The sequence below is a fragment of the Artemia sp. Qi Xiang Cuo genome, chromosome 19 (assembly GCF_049724085.1).
Source record: "Artemia sp. Qi Xiang Cuo chromosome 19, ASM4972408v1, whole genome shotgun sequence".
NCBI lineage: Eukaryota > Metazoa > Arthropoda > Branchiopoda > Anostraca > Artemiidae > Artemia > Artemia sp. Qi Xiang Cuo.
The window spans coordinates 56,379,566-56,401,954 of NC_142812.1; the positions used below are offsets into that span (position 1 = coordinate 56,379,566).

General features: G+C 35.6%; 2 protein-coding genes across 2 annotated transcripts in view; both read left to right on the forward strand.

Annotated features, from left to right (window-relative positions):
- Fen1 (Flap structure-specific endonuclease 1) overlaps positions 1 to 4,441 on the forward strand; it is a 62,196-nt gene extending 57,755 nt beyond the window's left edge. Inside the window, exon 9 of the mRNA XM_089105656.1 lies at positions 4,214 to 4,441. The gene's annotated coding sequence lies outside the window, so the exon portion shown is untranslated. The remainder of the gene's footprint in view (positions 1 to 4,213) is intronic.
- Positions 4,442 to 9,816: 5,375 nt separating this feature from the next.
- Positions 9,817 to 22,389, forward strand: part of Rnmt (RNA guanine-7 methyltransferase) — a 134,814-nt gene continuing 122,241 nt past the window's right edge. Inside the window, exon 1 of the mRNA XM_089105517.1 lies at positions 9,817 to 9,889. The gene's annotated coding sequence lies outside the window, so the exon portion shown is untranslated. The remainder of the gene's footprint in view (positions 9,890 to 22,389) is intronic.

Genomic DNA, 22,389 nt, shown 5'->3' on the forward strand with positions numbered 1-22,389 from the left:
GCTAAAGACTTAGGACTTATGAAAATATTATGAAGACTGGAAGGGGATTATGCAAGCGTGGTAAATTTTTATTTTGTAGTATTGCATTGTCATTAAAAGTGAATATACTGACAAAATTTGGAAATGATAGACATTCGGAAGGGGTGGATAGATAACAAATAATTGTGATAAAAATAGAAAAGTCAGTGAGCGGAGGAAAACGAGTTAAAAGTAGACCAAATTTTATATTATCTTGGGTTTTACTACTACTACTATCAACTCACCGCAGTACCAGGCCGCCTGAGGCCAACACAGCTACGGGCGCTCCTCCTCCATCCTAATCTATTCAAAGCCTCTCTCTTTATAACCCCCCCCCCAAGGAAGTTCTCATTTTCCTTACAAAAACCAACAAAGAGAAAAATCTCAATGAAAAAAAAAACAACATACAAACGAGACTGTGGCCAGTGGAGAGAAAAGAAAAGACAAATGCAAAATAACTCGGATATTTCGCCTGTATCCAAACAAGGCGTCTTCAGCACGAAAGAAACAAAAGAAGAAACAGGATAAAAAAAAAAAAAAAACTAAAAACCACCACCACCAAAAAAAAAAAAATTTACAAGTGGCGCAAACTTATTCCCATAGGGAAAATTTGTTAATATAGAGTTACTTCAGTTAGGAGACGAGTAACTGAGGAAAAATAAAAAAAAACTGTAAATTACTTTAATTATTCTGTAACGAAATTATCCTTTTGTTAGCTATTACTGAAGCAAATCGTTTTGGTCTATCAGGTAAAATAGTCCCCTGGTGATTATTTAAAATCTTAACTCCCTTATTGACTGTTGATTCACTCTTTAGAAGGTTATCATATATTGGGTCAATATTTAAATTACCTGTGTCCCTTTTTATCGAAAGGTTAACAAACATATGTTTTTTAATTTCTATGGCTTCCCTTGCCCATTGAGTGTACCCCTTATCATTTGAAATAGCTAAGGCTTCATCAAATTTTACAAAGTGATCTGGTTGAAACCAAATATGTTCTGCTAAAGTTGAAACAAAAGTTTCTCGAGGCTTGCTTAATTGTAGGGTTTTTTCTATTGAATTTGGGTGTTCATTAAACCTTTCAACAAATTGTTGGTGATTCCTACCAATATAGAACTTCCCACAAGAACAAGGAATTTTATACACCCCACTTACTAAATTTTCCAGGGTTAAATCCTTACCAGAACTAAAGAAACTACCCATTGGCCTCAACGATTGGAAGCATGTATCAATACCAAATTTACGTAAAACCCGTAAGCCGATAAGGGAAACACGATTGTAATTATGAACACTGAAGACTATAATAATCAAATGAAATCCATTATTTCTGACACTATTACATACAAAAACTTGATTTTGATCCTACAGATAAATATGTAAAATCAACAAGAAAGGAATTGGAGTCAATGAAAAATAATTTTCACATTACCCCACAGTTTTATAACAAATATTATCCTAGGGGTTGTTCGGCACCCAAGATCTATGGTCTACCTAAGATTCATAAGACTGGAGCCCCCCTCCGTCCCATTGTGTCAACTTTTCCGTCACCTGTTTCAAAATTAGGAAAATGGTTGTCGGTAGCATTGCGTCCACACAAAAATCATATTTAAAAAATTCGACTGATCTTACTAATAAATTGCGAAATTTCACGTTCGAGGATAGTTCAATTCTTTGTAGTTTCGATGTTGTTTCCATGTATTCAAAGTGTGATTTAAAAAGGTGAGAGGACATTTTAAAAAGTAAATTAGAAAAACACTTTGATTTAATACAAGATGTAACTTTAGCCAGTTTGGATATTGAAGTCATTATGAAACTAATTACCCTACTAAACGATTTTTCTTTTTATTTTGGTTTTAGGGAGGAGTTTTATAGACAAATTTTGGGGTTACCTGTGGGGGCTTCTGTTTCTCCTTTATTGGCAAATCTTTTCATAGATACCATTGAAACCTACGCTATACACAGTTTTAGAATCTCCCCTTGTTTGTGGGGTAGGTTCATGGATAATGTGGTTTACGTTTGGAAACATGAATTGGACTCATTAAACCTATTTTGTAAGCATTTAAATAGTTTTGATAATAATATTAAATTTACAGTTGAATTTGAGGATAATGATAAATTACCTTTTCTGGATATCTTATTAATTAATAGGGATCTCCATTTACTTTTCTCGATTTACAGAAAACCAACGCACAATGATAGGTATTTAAATTTTCATTCTTGCCACCCTATGTTGGTGAAACGGCGGGTTCTGATTTTGCTAGTCGATAGAGCCTTTAGAATTGGCTCTTAGGAATATCTGGATTCGGAATTGTTATACTTAAGGGATATTTTGTTTTGTAACAATTACCCAATTAAGCTCATTGACAAATTAATTGAAAATAGACGTGTTAAACATGATAGTAGGTTTATTGGGGTTTCTCAGTCTTTAGATTTAGTTGTATCAAAAAGCTTCATTTCATTACCATATGTACCTGGTTTGGGTGAGAAACTTTCACGGGTTTTACGTAAATTTGGTATTGATACATGTTTCCAATCGTTGAGGCCCATGGGTAGTTTCTTTAGTTCTGGTAAGGATTTAACCCGGGTAAATTTAGTAAGTGGGGTGTATACAATTTCGTGTTCTTGTGGGAAGTTCTATATGGGCAGGACTCACCAACAATTAGTTGAAAGATTTATTGAACATCGAAATTCAATAGAAAAAACCCTACAATTAAGCAAGCCTCGAGAAACTTTTGTTTCAGCTTTAGCAGAACATATTAGTTTTCAACCAGATCACCTTTTAAAATTTGATGAGACCTTAGCTATATCAAATGATAAGGGGTACAATCAATGAAGCTATAGAAATTAAAAAACCTATGTTTACTAAACTTTTGATAAATAGGGACATAGGTAAATTAAATATTGACCCAATTTATGATAACCTTCTAAAGAGTGAATCAACATTCAACAAGGGAGTTAAGATTTTAAATAATCACCAGGGGACTATTTTACCTGTTAGACCAAACCGATTTGCTTCAGTAATAGCTAACAAAAGGATTATTTCGCAACAGAATAATTAAAGTATTTTACATTTTTTTTATTTTTCCTCAGTTACTCTGGTGTCCTCACTAAAGTAACTCTATAATAGCATCTTTTCCCTACGTGGATCAGTTTGCACCAATTGTACATTTTTTTTTTTTTTTTGGTGGTGGTGGTTTTATTGGTTTTTAGTTTTGTCTTGCTTTTTTTTTTATCCTGTTTCTTCTTGTGTTTCTTTTGTGCTTAAGACGCCTTGTTTGTATACAGGCGAAATTTCCGGGTTGTTTTTATTTTTTCTTTTATTTTCTCGCCCCGGGCCAAATTATCTTTTTTTTTTTTTTTTTTTTTTTTTCATGTAGATTTTTCTCTTTGTTGGTTTTTGTCATGGCTGGCCAGTTCGGCTTAAGATCTTTCATTCATTTTCCTTAAATATTTCTTTACGACATCCTGCGACCACAACCGCGGATGACCTGCTTTCCATTTAGCCCTAGACGGTTGGCCGAAAAGGGCAATCTGTCATCCTTCCTCCGCAGAACGTGCCCTAGCTATCTCAACCTTCTTTTCATTATAGCCCAAGAAAGCGGGATTGAACCACACTTGTCCTACAGTCTACTGTTCGAAATACGGTCTGTCAGCCGGGTAGCCAAAAAAATCCGCAGCCAATTCCTTTGGAAACATCTGAAAAATCTTCGTCCGAGTTCAAAGCGCCCATGCTTCAGAACCATATTTGACCACTGTCATCACTGCAGCTTTGAATATTCTAATTTTGGTTCGCAAACTTATCTTCCTATTCTTCCAAACTTTTTTAAACTGTGAAAAAACAATCTGAGCCTTGGCTATTCTACTTTTAACAGCAAATAACTATCCTAGGTATAGTTAATGATAACTATCTTAAACGATAATTCTTATGACCAGGTTTCACCGTTTACAAACGATAATTTTAATATTTATCTTATTGGCTATTTCTAACTTGTTCAGTTAGAAAATTTTTGCCACAAAATTTTCAACCTTAATTTTTTGTTCGATATTTGGAGTTTTCCTTTTTTCCTTCTGCTAGAAATTTTGCTGAAGCCCTGAGATTATCCAAGCCAGCAAACTTTACATAGATGGAGTAGGGCTTCTGTGTTTGATTCTGACTGGATAATATTTAAGTCGTCATTATGGCTTTTTTTTCTAGATCTAGCCGATTTGGTCAAACAGAAGGCTTCCATATTTCCTAGGATTGTCGTGGAAACTACAACTATGTAAAGGAGCTTCTATGTAAAGCTTGCATGCGTGAAGCAAAACACAAAGTAATTCAGAACAACAAAAAAAACTTTCTTGAGACAATTTCTATGTGCTTTTCCTATATTAAAGAAGGGAGGGGCAAACACGCTACTTTGATTTCCCGACATAGCCGATATTATTCAGGCCATGTTTGTTATAAAAGATGCCATGCACGTGAAATAAAAACAACTTGGCTTTCTCATTGTAGTTGTACCAACGTTTGGAATTGTAATATGAGACCTATTTACATCGTTCTAGCTACTTATAGCAATCCCCTTGCCTATATACCAATGCTTTCTACCTGAATAAATAAGTTATATATCACCTTCTGTCTTGTTTCTTAGCTCAGGAAACAGGGGTGCTATTTTGGTGAATGGGGGACATTTTCCACCTCTCCGTAGATTGCGGAAAGTACCTTCTTTTTGGTATTTTCGGCGGAAAATTATGTATCTACTTGGAATGTTCAGGGGAACGCTATGCACATCCAGATTGTCAAAAGACATACCTGGAATATCATAAGAACAGCAAAAGATGTTAAGATCAAACTTTTAGGGAATGTTGAGCCAGTGGCGCCAATTCACGAAAATGTAGGGGGGGGGGCGAGGATTTTTTTTCGTTTTTTTTTTTTTAATGAAGATGCCAAAAAAACAACATTGAGCAAACATACCTGAAACAGGGGGTAGCGGCGATTTCGCTGCTTGGCAAAATCGTCGACCAGTCTATCCAAATCCAGTTTCTTTACCTCCTCTTTTTCAACGGCCATTATCGTGAGATCACTGAGTCTGTCGGATCGCAGATAGTCCTTCACACGCCCTAATGCTGAGAAGAATCGTTCATTGCTGACAGTGGTCACAGGCAAATAATAACTAGCTTCATCAGTTTTAGCAGTGCAGAATAGGCAAGATTTCGATAGCTTGAAGAAGATCCATTTTGAAATATCACTTTTTTCACAGATGCAGCTTTGCAAGAGAAAGCTGGGATTCTGTCGCTTGGTCATCGACATCGAGAATCCCTTGATAATGACACATAACCCTTTCCACTTTCGAAAGTTCGAGAAAATTGGAACTTGAGGGGTCGAAGGCAGATAAAGCGTCGAGCAGAGGCATATTTTACATGAAACGTTGGTCCATCTCGCTTATGAAACGGTATATTACCTCAAAGTACGGAAGTTTACCGGAGTCTGATTGAACTGGTTGACTGGTATTATTTTTACTGGCTGTTGAGTTTGAAAGAAAGTCTTTTGAGACGAATGGAAATGGCTTGAATTCTCTTGCTTCGAGCACTGGTTTTAGAACGTCGAGATTTCGATTCCTGGATATCGTGTAAAGCCAAGAATTCGGATATGTTTTTGCTTAAGTTGTTCCATTCGTTGTCATTTCTCAGCTTTTGGAGTGTCTCATATGTCCCAGAAATCAGCACAAGTGCCTTATAAACCAACAAACTTTCGGATTGAAGTTGCTCTGATAAACAATTTACAATAGCTAATACTTTTTCCATTTTGTGCAAAGTTGAGACAAAAGAGGCAGAATTGATTTTGTCCAGTAGTCCTTTTGCTTCACACGCTGCCTAGCCGTTGGAACTATCAGAGACTGCGGCAAGCACAGCAACAATACAATCAAATCTGGCCTTTACCTTCGAAATAGAGTGGATTGCGTAAAACCAGCGAGCCTGGATGGTCCTCACAAGCTCCAAGAATTTTTGCCCGCTAATACCACTGTATATATAATAGGCAGTATGATCTTTCCCTATCTCACCCATTATAAAAACCCAGACCGAGGTGCGAGTGCTTCAGAGAACGTAGAAACATAAGCGACATTAGATCTTTTCACGGGTAGACAAGTCAGATTTCTCGTGAACGCGAAACTTGGCTTCAACCACAAATCAAGGTGGATAATCTCTCAGCGTCTAATTTGTGTATGTGATTGCAGCCGATTGGTCGCTCCAATAATTTTTCATTTGATATGTACCTGAGTAGGATCGCTAATTGTTCTTTTCTAGAAACGTCTTTTGTCTCGTCGACAAGAATAGCAAAGTAATTAGCTGATTTTTCTTCTGAAATAATGTCTCGGCGCAAGGTATTTCCTGTCAGTGTAACTGCGTCATTTTGGTACTGATGACTGCAATAGTGACCATATCGGCGCTGTAACTTGGCCTTCAGCCTTTCGTCGCCTTTAGACATTTCCTCCATCAATTCAACCAAAATACCCCAGTGTACAGATGTTTCTGATTCATCGTGACCCCTCAAAGCAAGACCCTGGCGGTAAAGAAAGCAAATAGTGCAAAAAATGTACTTCACATGATCTAATGAAACTCAGAGAGGAAAGAAAATAACAAAAAGAAAAATAAAATAAAAAAAGGTGAAAAAACGAGGATTTTGTCAGCCAGTGGCAAACCATGAAGGAGAAAAAATAAGCAAATATTTAGATAAGGACCTCCACCGAGTTGTCCTCAGTGCTAAATAAAAAAGAAAGAAAAGAAAAAGAAACCAACAAAAATCGAACCTTTCGAAGTTTATTTACCAACGACAGAACAGAAACTGTATTCATCATGTATATGCATCATGTATTCACATGATCTCTGTTTTCCTGAACCACTTGAGATCTGGATTGATTTAAGGCATTCGCTATAGGTCTCGAAGTATCAGTACTAATTATCTGAAATTTCGTCCATGCTGAAATACAATGCCTATATCTTTCAGAGCTATCATGTTGGTGCAATAGAGTAGAACTGCTTTTCCACTTACAAAATCCTGGCTCAATGAAAGCCCTTTTTCCAGCAGTTTCTCCCGCTCCTAGAATCCCCATAGAAAAATGGCGGCAAACAAAACAAAACACGGAATTGAAGTTTTTTGAGTATTCAATCCATTGATAAGTCTTATAGTAGTGTGCACTGAATTTCCTATTGTTAGAAGTGGAAACCGGATATCTCTCAAGAATAGGTTGAGCTGGTTTGTCGTGACGCATCGTAGATATATATGAGAGAGGTTCTTGACTGCTACTACTACTAGAACCTGCAAGGGGTTCAGGGATGCAGACCGAACTTTTATGTTGACCTGAGCCATTTATTGCTCCGCTTGTTTTCTAAAGACTGTCACTGGTGGGGGAATTCATATCCACTAACCCGACATTTTGAGCGCTGACACTATTGCCAGTTTTTTCATTTTCTTCCGCATTTTTACCTAAAAAAAAAAAAAATACCGCAAAAAATTTGATGTCGCTTTTTACTCGTAGTTTGATTACCAATTCTTCACAAGAACAGTAAAGAAATACTGACCAGCTGAAGCTTAGTTTTGGATGAACTCTACTCAGAAATCACATTTCCGGTCGAGGATTGAGTGATAAAATAGCGAAAACGCGCGAATGTAGACACGCTCTTGGACATTATAAAACAAGATTGTCTCCTAATGGTAGAATTAGGGTGGTACAAGAGTGGGACAGACGGGACATTTCAAAATAAGGTCATCGAAAATTAAGGGTGCTATTTAATAGCTGTGAAAAAACGAAGCACATGGGCGACAAATAACAACGACCAGTTAGCCAGTCTTGCTGGTTGAATATAGCACACAACTAAAATAGAAAATATCTGTGAAATTTAAATAAGAAGGTAATTTTCAAAGTCTTTGGGGGGAGGGGGTTGGCCCCCTGCCCCCCCCCTAATTGGCGTCTCTGTGTTGAGCTAAATCAAAACACACAATTTGTATCCAGGTTGTTAAAAGGCCTATCTGAAATGTCTCAGGAACAGCTGAGGGTAATTAATTAAAATTATCAGGGATGTCGAAATAAAGCAAGATACTATTTGCATCCAGGTTGACAAAATGACGGATGTGTAGTATCTCAGGACCCGCTAAGGGTATTAAGTTGAAACTCTCAGGGTTTGTTGAATTAAATTAATAGACACTTTAGGCTTTGGAGTGGTCAAAAGGACGTATTTATAGAACCTCAGGAACAATTAAAAGCATAGATTTGAAGCATACAGGACGCGTTGAACTAAATGAACATATGCATCCTCGTTGTCAAAAGGGCATATCTGCAAAATATCAGGAAGACGAGTATTAAGTTGAAAGTTTCAAGACAGGTTAAGAGCCCATTACTATACACCCACTTGGGTACATATAGTTACTTTTTGTTTATTTCAAAATCCCCTTCAATATTTCCTGAAAGTTTCATCTTAATACCCTTAGCCGTTTTCAAAATATTGCAGGCACTTGTTTTTGAAAAGATGGTTTCAAGATGATTCTGAAAGTTTCAACTTTCTACACTTAGGCATTATGAGTTATTGCAGATAGACCCTTCTGACCATCCAGGTGCACATAGTACCTTTTGATTTAGTTTTACATCCCCCTCAACTTTCCTTGAAATTTTCAACTTAATGCTCTCTTCTGATATATTGTATTTATGCCATTTTACAACATAGATGTTCTTGAACTCCTGGGATTTAGTTCAACAGTAATAGTAGTAGTAGTAGAGGTTAAAATACTAGTAGAGCAGTAGTAATAGCAGTAATGGTAGTAGCAATAATTGTAGTAGTAGCAATGGTAATAATGATAATATTAATGGTAGTAGTGATAGTTATGAGAGCTTCAGCTTAATACCCTCAGTTGTTCCTGAGATATTGCTGACTCACCCTCTTGACAATCTGTGTGCATGTAGAGCCTATTGATTTAGTATTATTTTCTTATACAGTTTCTCTGAAAGTTTTAACATAATACCATAATCTGTTCCAAAGATATTGCATCTATGCCATTTTGACAACATGTAAGCGCTTTAACTCATTATATTTATTTAACAGTACTAGTAGTATCCTAGAAAGTTCCTCTGAAAGATATATTGGTGATACGCCCTTTTTGATAGCCTTCACGCACCTAGAGACTTTTGATTTATTTTTACACCTCCATCCACTTTCTTGAAAGGTTTCAACTCAATACCAGATTCCATCGTGAGATATTGCGCCTATGACATTGTGACACCCTGAATGCACCTGTTTTGATATAGTTCAATAGAGATAGTAGTCCTTGTAGTTTAAGCTTAATACCCTCAGCCGTTGCTGAGAAATTGCTGATAACCTATTTCGAAACTTGCATTAACACAGCGAGTTTTCACTTATTTTGGCATCCCTCCCAATGCTCCCTGAAAGCTTCACCTTAGGCTCAGGATCCAAAATGTCCCCTTTCCAAATAACAAAAAGTATGTGTAAACAATGGGTGACTTACATAACCAACAGCCCTTACCCCAAGATAGGTGGGGGGGGGGGGTTGTCATCCTGGATTCATAATTATTTGACCTTTCAGCCATTTAGAACAAAATGGCAATCTAAAAATTTTGATTGGATGTCGTTGGGGACAGAGTAGCTAAAAGGGTCAGTGGTCGCCTTCCAGTCACTTTTGACTCTCAAAAGGAAACTAGAACTTTCAATGTACAACCAAATTAACCCCTTCTAATTTTTTTTGACCATAGTTCGATATGACCACTTTTGGAAAACTTAGGTAGCGTCATTGTGCTTCTTATAGAAACGTATTAGCATTGGAAATAGTTAATTTTGAAATAAAAGCAGGTGTTGAATTTTGAAATTCCAATAAACCCTATTATAAGTAAGTCTGGAATTAATTTTTGGGTAAAATTATAGATGAGGGACTTTTTTTTATCTTGGAAAGTTTTCGGGGTAGCTGAAGGGAACTCAGGAATGAATCAAAAGCCTTAAGGATCCATGGAAAGGTAGGCATATTCTAGAGTAGCCTACTCACTTCTACTCCATCCTCTTCCAGTGGTCCTTACTCATTGACAATCTTTCTCTATAAAAGTGAAGGTAAATATTTACCCAATCATATTATTGAGTTAGGAATAAAATGAATACACCGTTTGATGCCTTTTTTTATGCTGATTACAAATATAGCATAATCATTTCAATTGGAAATGATTTTCAGCCCCCCCCCTAACCTAACCCCCACCCCCATATGTGCAAATATATATCCTGAATTGACATATATAGGGGGGGGGGCTAAAATTCATTTCCAATAGAAATGATTGTTATATTTGTAATCAGCATAAAAAAGGCATTGAATGGTAGGCCTATTCACTTTAGTTGTTACTCAATAATATGATTTGGTAAATATTTACTAAAGTGAAACCTTGAGACATATATGTTAAGCTCAAATGAGGTGCAAGGAAAGGGTTTTGAGTCTTCTACCTCTGCTTAATCCAGATCTATGCTTGGCCTTGAAGGTTTTAAATAGGCCTATTTGAAAATCCATTTCTGAAATTTACAAAAAAAAATATTTATATGGATTTAAATCATACCAAAGTAATAGCCTAGGAATTCTATATTAAAGTTGGAGCCAATGGTACAGTTGCAGTTGGGTAGCTCTTCTGAAGGAAATATGCCAATAAAATATAGAGTAGGCTACCACTAGATTCCTTATTTTATGGTCTTTCCAAATGTAATGGTCAGTTTCCTGACAATACAAAACATCTTTTCCTTCTAATGATCCTAAATATTTTTTAACTTTAGTCTACATAGGGCTTTTAAGTTTACCCTCTTTTCAATAAGCTTCCTTATTGCAATTAATTTTATGTGAATATCTAGATTAATAGAGTATTCAGATAGCTAAAAAACAAAACTACCTCTAGAATCCAAAGGCAAAATTCTAGTTTGACTATTTTTTGCTATCTTGAAAAGCAGTTAGGTTACAAAATGAAACTTTCAGTAATGAATCCAGGGCCAAAAAGATAGTCTGGGAAGATATTGTCAAGCTTCCCCGTTAACCCTTTTCTGATTTCTAAGTCTTAGAAATTTGCCTACTTGACTGGTCTATAGCCTAGGTCTACCTGTTGAAATTTTGACAAAACAACATTTTACCCTTAATTTTCTGTTATCAGTTTCTTTTTCTCTGGTTCTAGTTCTAAAAATGTAATTCTTGGTATTTGAATAAAATCTTAAGCTTTTTTTTTCTTCTAATTTTTTTTTTTTTCTAAATTTAGAAATTTTTTTTTATTCTTTTGTGCAAATCACAAGGTAGACCTAACAGCTTTTGCTAGGCTTGGCTACTACTGCCAACAACTCGTTGCAGCATACAGCTGCCTGAGAAAAAAAATTTAGATTCTAATTTTTTTTTTCTAAATTTTTTTTTGCTAAATTGCAATGTTTTTTTTCTTCTAAATTTAGGAAATGTATTTGCAGATCTTTGGAACCTCAAAAATTGGGATTGAGCAAAAAAAAAATTGAGCCTCAAGTTGTATTTGTGACAGTTCAACCCTGCCCCAATGGTCTCTTAGATAGCTTTAGAATATATACCAAACTAAAAAGAACAATGAAATTCCTGATCAGATTATCACATTTCCTGTCATTACTATTCTCATTCTTAACTCATCTGAAATAATGTTTTTTATCAGTCACTCAGGCTAAACTGAATATCTTCAGGCAGACAAAACAGATACAACAGATCAAAATCTAGAAGCAACAACAGAGAAATATATTATTAGAGCTAAATGGGTCTATCAGAGGGGAGGGGGAGTCTTTAGTCAGGGTAATGAGTATTATGTTGAATAGGAGCAGTAGATCTATTTTTCAAGGTGTCACTTTTATGACACAAAGACTAAAAGATCAGTGCTTTTTGGAGGGGGATTAATTGGATTTGGGTATTTTAAGATACCTTCCCAAGGGATCATTTCAGCTTTACCTCACCTTAATTCACACTTGCTAACAATGGGATGAATCCTGTATCTACCAGTTTCAGTGATGGTAGTGATCTGACTTGTCTTTGGTGTCCAAAACAGTGTGCCATTGTTTATTGATTCATTCCCTGTCTAATGACAATTTGAATACATATACACTGCTCTAGGTCACTGTATTCTCAATGGGAGAGTACCAGGAGCTGACAAATCTATTGATAAAGAACTTGTTTCTTTGCCTGGTGTTTGCTTGTTTTTGAAAAGCTTATGAGAATGATCTCAAGCTCTGTGGATCAGCTTGAATTGGATCCAAGCTTTTTATGAATTCCTGAGAGTTTTTTTTTTACCTAACCCCCTACTTTCCAAGATTAACAAATGCCCCTAATCTAAAATTTTACCATTTGTTCTGTTGGTATCTACATTTTTAAGTCAATCCAAAAAAAAATATTTGTATCAATTCTGCTGTAATCTCTCAGGTTAAACTAGATAGACCTAATCAAATATAGGATCTAGCAGTGTGCAATGCATCACATTATAAAACAACAAAAGAATATACAATTTAGGACTACATATGGGACCATCAGGGAGGAGGGATGATTACTACGTCAGAAAAGGAATTCAATAATAGTAGCACTTTTTCACATAGACCCTATAATAGGGTCTATGTGAAAATTTAGATAGGTATAGAATTGTCATCAATGCAATCTTTTAAGCCACAGAAAGAAGCAAAGGATAGAGACAATAGCTTGCTTGTAATAAATTTTAGACAGTGTATTTATTCCCTGAAGCTACATTCATGTAATTCAGCTACCATACTTCCCAAAATAGCAAGAAGCCCCTTAGTCAAAACTATACCAATTTCTGGCTTGTATTATTGAATTTGACTAGACTTCAGTAACAATTCATTAGAGCTTGTATGTGCAAATCACAAGGTAGACCTAACAGCTTTTGCTAGGCTTGGCTACTACTGCCAACAACTCGTTGCAGCATACAGCTGCCTGAGCAAAATGCACATCTGTGCATTTTCCTCCTCTGGTAACTTTGGATTAAGGTAAAGAAAAGGGTTACTTTGAAAAGAAGCCCTGAAAAGTTCTGGAAACTACTTTTAAACAATTATAACCTATAAGTTAACAAAGGCCAACACTCTTCCAGTTTTATTTCATATTTTTGGTCTTAATTCAATGACCAGATGTCATTGGCTGAAACTTGTTAAGCAGTATACCCTATCCAGAATCTGCAGTCAATTATTTTCCTCAAGAATCATCAATGGCAGGAATAAACTCTTTGAAGACTCAATTACTACTGAGTCTGCTGACATTTTCAAATAAAGACTGGATGCTGAGCAGTTCTCCAGGGAGTGTAAACTTGACTGGGAAGCTACTGATCCTTCAACTACACCTTTTTACTAAACAACAATGAAATCAGCTTCAAATATCAACTCTGGAGCTTCATAAGGAAAAATCCTTAGGTTACTCCAAGCTGTAATTTAAGGTAATTGTATATACATAGGCTACTTCATTCCTAACAGAACATTGCTTCCCTTCACCCATCCCCTTATGGGGCAATACATTTGTAGCTAACTGTATATACCCCTACTACATTTGAAATTAGCCCATTGTTTTGTTCTAACCAATTGATATGTGTCTACTGCAAAAAAAAAATAAAAAAAAATAGTTTGGCTATTTTAAAGTATAGCAGGAATATACCTAGTGAGCTATATACTCCTCCATGAGACAGGGGATGCAGGTACACTAAAGTAGTGCACTTATAGGAATGAGATAAATAAGTATTTAAGATTAGAGAAGTTCCCAGAATTTTTCAGGGCTTTCTTCATATGTGCCCCTCTGCTTAACTTTCACCCAATTTTTGATAAGTTTGCTTTCTAAAAGTGAATATACCACTTGGTACACTTTTTAAGAGGGTATCCTAGCATAGACTACTATTCTGTACCCTAATAAATTTTATCTTGAGCCCTTGAAGGGACTCTTAAAGTAACAGTTTTTTTTGTTTGCTGTAGAACTAAGATTGAACCTTGCAGAAAATTTTTGGTTTTCTTTATTAATTTGCAATCTAAAATATAAAGATGTCAATTGATGTGTCTCCTAGGCTAATGCTCTCTCAAAATATATTTGAAAATCCTACACATGTTGTTCTTTTGGAGGAGGTAACTTTAATATCTACTGTAAATGGCCTACCGTGATCTTTTAAAGAGGTAATTGAGATAAATAAAAATATATAAACAGAAATTTGGCTATAAATAGAGACACCGGAGATATTTCATTAAGCCCAATTTATAGTAATTTAATACTGAAAGACTCAATTAATATTTGCACCCAGTCAAATTTAAGAGAAACTATTTGCATATCTAATGAAAACCAAAATTGCAGATGAGCAAAAAGTATTGCTAGGCAAAACATTCTTGCTCAATCTCTTTGGTAAAGAGATTGATTTCGGCTTGGTTATTCATTCAGTCTCTGTTTGCATCTTGTTGAGTAAACTCCAAGAGGTTAGATTTTTTTTGCTTTTTCTTTTTTTGCTTAGCACTGAGGACGACTTGGCGGAGGTCCTTGTCGAAATATTTGCTTGTTCTTCGTCTTCATGTTTTGCCACTGGCTCACAAAATCCTCGTTTTCTCACCTTTTTTTGATTTTCTTATTCTTTTATTTTTTCCTTTTCTCTCTTAGCTTCATATCTCTAAAAATTTATTTTTGTCTACCCTTGCAAATGAATCCCAGTCCCTTCCCCTTGGGGCTAGATGTAGACCAAGGCTATATACACCCTAGGCTATAGACTAGGCTTAAATGTTTTTTTTTGGTTTGCTTTATTTCGTTTATGCTTATCTCTGATCTACAGTTTGCTCATGACTCTGAATAACGTCAATTTAAACAGAGATAAACTAGTTTTGCATGAAGCCTTGGGATTTATCACAATAAAATCTGATGAGCTTAACAATTTGCTAGTCATTTGAATTTTTTTCAGCACAAATATAATAACGATTCATGTTACAATTGTGCCCCAGCTCCCCTCCTAGTGAGGCTAGTTATAGTCCTAGACTGTATACTGATTTTGTGGGTTTGGATTTTTGTCTTTATTTATCACCTGGATTTCATTTGGCCCCATTAAAGGGTGGGCTGGGGTGCAGCAACAGTAGTCATGGCTTTTTTGAAAAGAGCATTGGTAGTTGTATGCTTGGTAGATTATTTGATTCTTTTTTTGTTCATTTTTGGTTTAATGAAGTTCTTTATTTTTTTGGAAAAACTTATTTTGTGCAAAAAGTTTTTTTTAATTATTTCTGTTTGTTATATATTGACATTGTCTTTTTCAGGGAAAAAGATTGAGCCTCTTCTAAAGTTAACAACCATCCCTTCCATAAAAACCTTAAATACCCCCTGGGCATAACTTACAACCATTTTCCCTAATCTCTGGGGTTTGTTACAACCCCAAAAGTCTTGCTATATGATATTAGGCTATTTTGAATAAAATGGCTATCTCAAAATTTCGATTAGATGCATTTCGGGACAATACAAAGTGTGTGTGGGGGGGGGGGTTGCTGCCCTCCGATCACTTTGACTCTTAAAAAGAGCGCTAGAGCGTCTGATTACCAATCCAATGACCCCCCTCTGAATTGATATATGACCATGCTTTCTATTAAAACCTTATACGCCCCCAGGGTCTAGCTTACAACCCTTGCCCTGAAGGCGGGGGGGATTTGTTATCCTCAAAGACATAATTTCCAGACCTTCAAAGACGTGGAACAAATTGGCTATTTCAAAATTTTTATTGGAAGTGTTGGGGAAGACATAATTTCCAGATATTTCAACTATGTTGAACAAAAAGGGCCATATCCAAATCATGATTGGAAATGTTTGGTAAAATGATGGCCAGGGAGAGGGGGGCGATTCTCCCTCCAATTACTTTTGGCTGTTAAAAAGCCCTCTCAATTTCCAATCAAATGAGCCCTTTTTGAAGTTTTTATGACAACGCTTTCTATAAAAACCTTATATGCTTCCAGGGCATAGCTTACAACCTTAGCCCTGAGGGCTGTGGGGTGGGGAGGTGTTCATGCTTAAAGACATAATTTCCAGACCCTTGAACTACGTTGAACAAAATGGCTATATCAAAATGTTGATCTGAAGGGTTTCGGGAAACAATGGGCATGGTGGGGCATTTGCTCTCTGATTGCTTTTGACTATTAATAAGGGTTGTCATCCTCAAAGATCTACTTTCCATAACTTTAAACTGCGTTGAACAAAGTGGCTATCTCAAAACTTTGATTGGATGTGGTTGGGGAAATGGTGGGCGTGAGAGGGTGGGGGTTAGTTGCCATCCAATCACTTTTGACTATTAAAAGGACACTAGCCCTTTCGATTTCCAATTGAAAGAGCTGTTTTTGAAGCTTCTACAACAACCTACCTATAAAAACCTTAGATCCTCCTAGGGCATAACTTACACCCTTTACCCTGAGGGGTGTGGTGGGTTTGTCATCCTCAAAGACAGATATTTCCAGAACTTTCAACTGCATTGAACAAAATCGCTATCTCAAATTTTGATTGGATGTGTTCAGGGAAATTGTGGGGCGTGAGAGGGGGATTAGTTGCTCTCCAATCACTTTCAACTATTAAAACGGGCTCTATCCTTTCAATTTCCAATCAAATGAGCCTTTTTGAAGTTTCTACAACAATGCTTTCTATAAAAACCTTATATGTCCCAAAGGCATAACTTACAACCCGTGCCCTTAGGGCTGTAGGGGGGGGGGTGTCATCCTCAAAGACCTAATTTCCTGAGCTTTCAACTACGTTGAACACAATGGCTATCTCAAAAATTTAATTGGATGTGTTTGGGGAAACAGGGGGCGTGAAAGGGGGGTTAGTTGCCCTCCACTCACTTTTGACTATTAAAAAGGGCACTATTCCTTTCAGTTTCCAATCAAATGAGCCCTTTTTGAAGTTTTTACAACAACGCTTTTTTTTTCTATAAAAAACTTATATGCCCCTCAGGGCATAACTTACAACCCTAGGCCTGAGGGCTGTGGGGGAGTGTTCTTTTCAAAGACATAATTTTCAAGATCTTTCAACTGTGTTGAACAAAATGGCTATCTCAAAATTTCGATTGGATGTGTTTGGGGAAATGGTGGATGTGGAAGGTAATTTAGTTGCCTTCCAATCACTTTTGGCTATTGAAAAGGGCCCACCCCTCCAATTTCCAATCGAATGAGCCCTTTTCGAAGTTTTTATGACAACTCCTTTGGTATGAAGTGCTCTGGCCTAAAAGAAAGAAAGAAAAAAAAACATTGTTCTTTACTTAGGCAGTGCTATTGTGCTGCCTATGACAGGGTTTGCTTTTGGAAAGGAAGATATGTTTATTTCTGGGTCTCCTAAAAGGCCTAGGGTATTAACTTAAAACTATCCAGTCCTCTACCGCTACTATGACTATTCGCGAATACGACTACGACTTCTTGCGATGGTGACTACGACTACTTAAGACTACAGCTACTGGTGACTGTGACTATTTGCAACAGCAACTAGTTGCCACTGTGACTACTTGTGAGCTGCAAAGGTAACTACTAGTGACTGCAACTGCTTGCAACTACTATGAGCATTGAGTTTTCAACTTTCAGGGAACTTCAAGGAATGTTAAGGTAAGTCAAAAGATGCTACACATATCCAGGTTGTTAAAAAGGTATATCAGCAATATCTCAAGTACAGTTAAGGGTGTTAATTTGAAATTTTCCAAGAATGTTGCAGATGTAATTGAACTTAAAAACAAAATGTGCATCTCAGCTGTCAAAAGGCCATATTTGCGATATCTCATGAACCAGCTAAGGTTTTTTTTTTATAGGAAATATTGATTTAGACGTTGAGTTAATTCAAAAGACAGTGTGTGCACCCAGGTTATCAAAATAGTGTATCTACAATATATCAGGAACAGTGAAGGATATTAAGTTGAACCTTTCAGAAAATGTAGAGGTGGATGTTTTCAATTGAAAGAAATTATGTGTATTCCTGTTGTCAAAAGGGTGTATCTGCAGTATTTCAAGAATAGCTAATGCTATTAAGTTGAAAATTTCAGAGAATGCTGAGGGAAATGTTTAACTATATCAAAAGGTACTATATGTATCTAGATTGTTGAAATGGCGTTTGTAATATCTCAGGAACAGTAAGGGTATTAAATTGATATTTTCAGGCACTGTTGAGGGGGATGTTGAAGTCAGTCAAAAGACAATGTGCTCCTCCGTGTTTGCTGACTGACATATTTTCCACATTATACCTAGCAAATGGTCACATCAAAGTCACAAATGAAAGAGTTGAAATAGTCAAAAATAAAGAGATTTGAGTAATGCTTCTGATTTTTATTTGCTCTCTGATTCCATCTACATTTGTAAGTAATCTTTTGAACATTCTCCCTGGAGGATTCTTTCGAATATATTATCTTTAAACTGCTGTTGAATCAAAATCTTAGTCCTAGAACCGTTCCAAACCTTGATATTAAATTGAACCAAATCTATGTAATAATTATATTGAATACAATCAAAGACAATGCTCCGGTCATTTTTTGCAACTTGATAATTTAAATTAGAATCTGATACTTTAATTCTTAAGCCGAAAATGTGAAGAACTGGAGGAGTATTTATAATACTAACCAGTAGTAAAACTTTAGCAATAAAAAACGAATAGAGAGGAATAAAAAAAAAAAAACTTCTGAACAAGAAGTTTTTCAAAGGAAATTAAAGAGCCATACTAAAACCTAAGATGAAGAGAAGTAAATTACTTTAATAATCAAAGCTTAATTAAAATAAATTAAAATAAATTGAATAAATGCCAAAAATTAAATAAAGAAACTCAATTAAATAAATTAAGAAATAAAGAAATTAAGGAATTAAGAAATTAAATAAAGACCAGAAATTAAAATAAATAATCACATCAAATGCAAAGGTAACCAATACTGATGTATGTGAATAAGTAAATCCTAAAACGAATAAAAATATAAATTAATACTCGTCAAGCTTAAAAGGAACATAAATTACTGTGAACATGAGTTTGGCTACTGCCAAATCCAACCCACCCCCACCTTAACTGTAAACCTTATAAAGTCTGTTGTTTCATTTGCACTTTACTGAAAGCAAAATATACTTTAAACTCTTTTTTATAATTATAAAATTGAAAGATAAAAATTACTGTTAAATAGAATCTTTAATTGCTGAGGTAATCAAGAATTAATATCATTCTATATTAAACATTCAGTTTATTTTCATTAGTTCATTCCAGTCTTTTTGAATATTATAGTGATTTATTTTTCGTCAGTATTTAAAACTTAAAGCATGCTGTTCAAAATGCATATAGTTTTAATAAGACACAAATGACGCAATAGACTTTGGAAGTTTTACGGTTATAAGGGGAGAATAGAGTAGCCAAACCCCTGTTTGGGGTAATTAATGTTCTTTTTAAGTTTTGCTTGAGAGTCCACTTGAATTTTTGCGATTTATTTATTCATCCATATCAGTATCCGTTATCTTTACATTTGATGTAATTATTTATTTCAATTCTTTTTGTTTTGGGTTCCATTTATATTTTTCTATATTATTTTCTGGTTATTCTAAATTTGAAATATTATAGGAATTAATTTCTGCTCATATTAGTTTTAGCATGACTCTTTAGGCCTACTCTTCTTTGAAAAAAACTTCTTTTTTGGGAAGTTTTTTTCCAAAGTAATGGGACAAAGCAACAATTTACAAAATACTTAAAAACACAAGACTTACAGAAAAAGTTATTTATATTCATCTTTGCTATTTTCAGCGGCTCTTTAATTTTAAATCTAAAAACTTATTCAATGTTATTAAATCAAACTGGAAAACTAAATAAAAATCTGCAATTTTAAAAGTAGCAATTGTTGAAAAATTGCAAATCTAGAATCTCGAAAGAGAAGGGAAGGTAGAGGACATGTGGGAGAAGATAACCCTAGACTCTGTATTCATTTAGGAAGCCTTTTCGTGGCAGGGCAAGGGGAATGTAAGAGGGATGCTTGTTCGAATTGCAGCTTAGGCAACAAATCTGGCTAGCGCATGAAGAATCCTTCGTTGATTTATGGTTTATATTGCAATGAGCACCCTTCAGAGTAGCAGAATGATAATTTTTTTTAGTTTGAGAGAAACTGTGACATTCAAAGCATTGTTTAGGAAGCATCTTATCTTTCTCAACTCTGAAAAACGCGCAACTGAACTGAATCTCATGCACAACATATTACTATTGCTAACAACTCACCATAGTAACAAGCCACCTAAGGCCAACACAGCTACGCACGCTCCTCCATCCAAATCTGCTCAAAGCCTCTCTTTTTAAACCCTCCCAGGAAATTCCCGTTTCCCTTAAATCTTTCCTTATGACATTCCTTATATGATTCCTTATGACATCCTCCCACCCCAACCGAGGATTCCACAACTATGTATCCCCACCACAGGTTATTCCATAAAACGTAGTCTTTCCTGTATTAGTAATGCAATCAGGGAAAGAAACCGTAGATCAGGAGAGCAATTCTTCATAGCTTCAGCTTCTTCAGCAATAATGATCAAATCTTTGGTCTTTTTTATTCCTCTGATAACAGCCTAAGCCAAACTTATCTAATTCATTTTTCCTTGAAATGAGGTGTCATAACACGACTGGTGGATTAGCAATAGTAATAGTCTCAACTGTATCATATCTGTTAGAGAGGAAAGGCTACTCAGATCTAATTGAAGGGGAAGGAGTGCGTGAGTTAACTGGGTGCATCAACAGCGGGGACTATTTCTTGTTCAACTCTTTTTTGAGAAGTAATGGACTTTTCTAGCTTTCTGCCATAATTACTAAAATCTTGACCCAAGTGTGCATGGAAGTCAGACCTTAGTAAATGGCAATCTTTGAATGAGCGAGGCACCATTGGAGGCCGTTTGAAACCTTTCTGGTCAAGATTAATAACCAACTTCGTAATGTCCTTTGCTGTTAGGATTCCTGCAATATATATATGGCATTGCCAGGTCTCATTACTCACTTTACAGGATTTTCAGTAGATTTCCAAAGCAATTTTTATTGCATGTACTGAAGTATCTAGGATGCAGAAGTCAGGCATAGTTTCAATTATTTCAGTTTCTGAAATACCTTTCGCAAGTGTATATTCTAGATAAACGACCGGACAGACTTCACAATCACGTGAGACTTCCCATCTGCAATTACGAAAATTTTCTACAGCCTCCTTGCAGTCAAAAGTGCCTTCAGTTACCTGTTCATTTAGCCAAGGAATATTACTCGAACTATTAATTATATTTACTTGCTGGCTGACACCCAACAGCGAATCTTGAGGCACAGGGGCTACAGCATTCAGTGGCGTTTGAGCATGTATCGAAGAACTGAGGGTCTTATTCTCACCGGGTAACTAGACAATTCTGTGGCGGCTTTACTGATAGAACAAATTCAATTAGGAGTATACATTCTTTCATAAAGAGAGATCTCTGAACAATAGAGATGAAACTAGTGTGAGGACTTAGTGCAGTGAAACACATGCCTTTCCCCAAAGAACGTTCACAGCTAGGGAACTATCTCTGTTATAGCATTGAACTGAGGGTCTCATTCTCACCGGGTAGCTAGAAAATTCTGTGGCGGCTTTACTGATAGAACAAATTCAATTAGGAGCATACATTCTTTCATAAAGAGAGATCTCTGAACAATAGACATGAAACTAGTGTGAGGCCTTATTGCAGTGCAACACATGCCTTTCCCCAAAGAACGTTCACAGCTAGAGAACTATCTCTGTTATAGTATTGAATTGAGGGTCTTATTCTCACCGGGTAGCTAGAAAATTCTGTGGCGGCTTTACTGATTGAACAAATCTGGTTAGGAGCATACCTTCTTTCATAAATTAATTAAAAAAAACTTTCTGAAAAATAAGTTTTTCAAAGAAAAGTAAAGGCCATTTTAAACTTAAGCTCAGGAGATATGAATACCTTTTAAAATTCAAACTCAAAACGACTAGAAATTACTATTAAAGAATAAATGAAAAACAAAACGAACAGAAATTAAATAAACAATTATAGCAAAAACATACAACAAGTAATAATATAAATGAATAAATATATCTTAAAATATATGCTTACATTGAATATGAAAATCAAGCTTAAAACGAAAAAGAATAGTTTGCTATTAAAGTATAAATGAAACTTAAAACGAACAGAAATTAAATAAACAATCAATGCGAACAAACATACAATATATATTAATGTAAATGAACTAAAAAATCTTAAAACAAGTAAGACTTAAACTGAATATGCAAATCAAGTTTGAATCAAGTAACAACAACTACAAACAGGAGTTTGGGTATTACCTCGCTGCAGAAGCCTTAAATCTGCTGCGACATTGGCGCCTTACTGAAAACTATATGAGTCTTGAACAGTCTTGGA